Below are 3,828 nucleotides of genomic sequence, written 5' to 3'. Positions count from 1 at the left end.
TTCTGAGATAACTGGGTGCAAGGGATTGGGTGAAGCAAAGATGATTCCCTGTTTCTTCTCTTCTTTCCTTCTATCCCCAAGGTGCAGCTATGAAGCCAGAAACTTTGTCTAATAGCGCTCAGAAGTTATGCCATGAAAGGTAATCAGTGTTAGTAAGACGAACTTGTTTTCTTTTGTTTCTGTTTGTTTTGGGTGATAATTTGTTATAAAGAATCTGACTGACCCAAACTTTCTCCTGAGATGGCCAGTAAAGATCTTGCACCAGCTTTTCAGATCATAGTGAAGAATAGTGATGATTGTGAACTTGAAAAGCCTCCAGGATGAAGCCAGGACCTTGAAGGAAGTTAAAAATGTTGAAAATATGGACATAATATTGGGAAGGAGGAAAGAAGAGAAGAGAGGCCAGAGAAAGAAAGACTTCAAGATACTTAACCCAGACAGACTCTAAACTAGTGCTTTTCAACAAGGGGAGACTTTGCCCCCCTCTCCATTAGGCAGAGAGTAATATTTGGCCATTTCTGAAGTTATATTTGGTTGCCACAGCTTGTGTGAGAGGTAGGTGATACTGGTGTTTAAGGAGCAGGGCTAGGAATGCTGCTAATCATCCTTCAAGGTTCAGGATAGCCCCACAACAGAAATTTCTCTAACCCAAATTGCCAATTGTTCATCATTGAGAAATCTGCTTTAAACCACCTGAACAGGGATTAAACAGGGATAATAATATTTTAAGCAACCTTCGTGTGTGTACACAACCAGCATATAGTAGGTTATTTTCTTTCTGGTAATGTACTCTACCTACATTCCTTCCCAGAACTTGTGGGCATAGCTGAAAATTTACATAAATTTTGTGTTCCCCTGCTCCATTCCTTATCCGAGACTTGATATGTAAACTTGAGTGCATATACTTTTTTTTCTTGGCATATTAAATTTCTTTAGTCTTCTTTTTAAATTCCATTTAAAGCCTTTTACTAATCTTGCCATAGAGAATTAATTTTCAAGAGTGCACTCCGGGGCTGGGCGGTGGCTCACGCCTATAATCCCAGCACTTTGGGAGGGCAAGGTGGGCAGATCACAAGGCTAGGAGATCGAGACCATCCTGGCTAACATGGTGAAACCCCGTGCCTGCTAAAAATACAAAAAATTATCTGGGCATGGTGGCACGTGCCTGTAGTCCCAGCTACTCGGCTGAGGCAGGAGGATCGTTTGAACCCAGGAAGCAGAGATTGCAGTGAGCTGAGATCACGCTCTGCACTCCAGCCTGGGCAACAGCGAAACTCCATCTCAAATAAATAAATAAATAAATAAATAAATAAATAAAGAGTATACTCCTTTAAGCACTGGGTTTGCTTATTTTTCAACAAATATTTACTGAGTGCAGGACACTGCTGTAGATTCTTCACATACATCAGAACATCCGTGACCCAAACAAAGATTTTTTGTGGAGCTTATATTTTGTCAAGGAAGACAGATGACAAAAAAATAATAATAATACCTAAGTAAAGGATATGATATTTTAGAAATGATGAAGCACTTTGTACAAACTAAAAAAGAAGAAAGAGAAGGTGATCCAGTGAGAGTGGAGCAGGTAGTGTGCACTACCAGCCGAGGTATCAGGGATGACCTCAGGGACAAAGCGCCGTGAAGTGCCGAGGTCTGTCAGGGAGGAGATGATTTTGTGCATTCTTTTCCTCTTCTGAAATGCCAACCTTTGGTAAAAAGGGCTGCAAATGAAGACATGGGTCTAATAACCGCCACTGCACTCAAATTTTCTTCCCAGGAGGCCTGCGTTTAGAGCATGTTTTTAAAGCAGTTTTGCCAATTCAATTTGTGAACTGGTTCACTGGTCTTAAGTTTAACATGAAGGTCATCGGGAAGCCCAACAGCTGGGTTATAGTTCAGTAATATCCTGAGACCTCTGGCATTACCAAAAATGAAGGTGCTTTCCAAGAAAGATGTTTACTTGGCCACTACAATGTCTGTTATCACTTTGGCCAGGCAGTCATAAATACCACACATCAAGACTTTATACCATGTACCTTTCATGTATTTACTCACATATGAAATTTTTGAATACCTACATGAACAGGTGCACTGTGTGTATAGAGATGTGGAAGGTTAAGGGCCTTAAATGCAAGGAGCTCACATCTACAGAAAGCGAACACAGGCCACTCTTCTTCTAGTGTGTAGTCATGTTACCTGTCATTGAGATAGAAATCAAGTGTTAAAATAGAGTGTCAAGAAAAATAAATTAGTGAAAGCCACTAAGCAGGGTCTATGGAGAAGGTAGTGTTGGAGTTAAGTCTTAACCCATTGAGTATAATTGAAATAGGCAAAACAGGCAGATGGGGAGGGCATTCCCAGAACTAAAAAGACTAAGAGCAAAAAATAGAGATGAGATGCTGCCTAAAAGTTTTGTGGAAACAGGTCAAATGTACATTCTATGAGTGCAATAAATTTTTGGAGAAGAATTGCTTAAAGCTGTTATGAGCCAGATATGTTCAGACCATGGAAACTGGGATGGCAAATTTCTCCTGCATGCTATTCTTAATTCTCAAATATAAGGCAGCATAAATGCAAGGTAATGTCAGTATCTTGAAGGGCTAGATTTTCTTTACAATATTTTTCTAATTTTTACTTTAGTTTTTCATGTGAAGATTACTGTCTGGTTGAAAGACTTCACCAGCATGAAACCCCCTTTCCTGGTTCTTAGGTGCTTGCCTGACCCTTATCGAAATGACATCAGCAAATCTGCATGTCAATAGACGTTCCCCATTTTGAAACCTTCCCCTCAAATTCATGTCCTCCTATTCTTCCTGGATATCATGCATTACCAATATCATTATTTTCTCCTACAGTTGTGGTCTATCCTTTATCATTAAGCTTTATAGTAACCATCTAAAGAAGATACCATGTATTACTTTAAAAGACCAATAACTATGCTACAATAAGGCAATTGGCTGAAATCTTAGAACATTTTAAAACTAAATTTTGGCAAAGAAGCATTCAAGACACTTTTCATGAAATAAAATATATGCTAAAATCAAATGGAATCCAATATACTGACTGTTCTGTAACTGTACTTTGGAAAGCCATACATATCATATACCTACAGTTTTAATAGAAGTGAACATTTATTGAGCACACATTAAAAGTTCCAGGCACTATACTTTCTTTTTTTAATCTTTACTACCATATTTATTTCTGGCAGCAACTACGTGAGACAGCAATTATTATTGTATTTATTTTATAAATGGAGAGCTGAGCTCAGGAGGATAAGTAACCTTACCATGACCTAGTGAAGAAAAGGATGCAGGCTCTTCAAAGACTTGTTTCTTGTAAAATAAACTTTGGGAGAACAGGATCTGCTTTTTCATCCTATGAAAAGTTGACACAAAGCTACCAAATAAATCATAGTCTTGCATTCCTACTGCTTGACTTTCAGAGGGGTGGCTTCCTTCTTTTAAATGGAAAGGTTTGCTTCTTTTATTTATTGATATTTTTTATTGTACCAAGAATAACACAAGTCTACGCTGGAGTGTAAAGGATGAAAGAGAAATTTTAAAGATTTTTATCTAAGCAGGAGAAGAAAAGTAGTAGAATTAGGTTTCCTGACATCTAGACATTTCTGGCATTTAATTCATACTCTTTCTTACAACACTTGCACTAGAGTGTTAATTTTTCAGTTTAGCTGTCCTCACTCCTTCTCCCAATCTCGAGTCAGCAAGCTTCTAAAGGAAAGAGACGGTGTCTCCCTCTGTTTCTCACCAGATTCCACATGCTCCAAATAATGTTGGGAAAGTAATGTGTCCCATAAACACTTCTAAAGAT

This window comes from Callithrix jacchus, chromosome 3 (genome assembly GCF_049354715.1).
Source record: "Callithrix jacchus isolate 240 chromosome 3, calJac240_pri, whole genome shotgun sequence".
Taxonomy (NCBI): domain Eukaryota; kingdom Metazoa; phylum Chordata; class Mammalia; order Primates; family Cebidae; genus Callithrix; species Callithrix jacchus.
The sequence above is the reverse complement of the archived record's forward strand: the minus strand, read 5'-3'. Positions refer to the sequence as shown.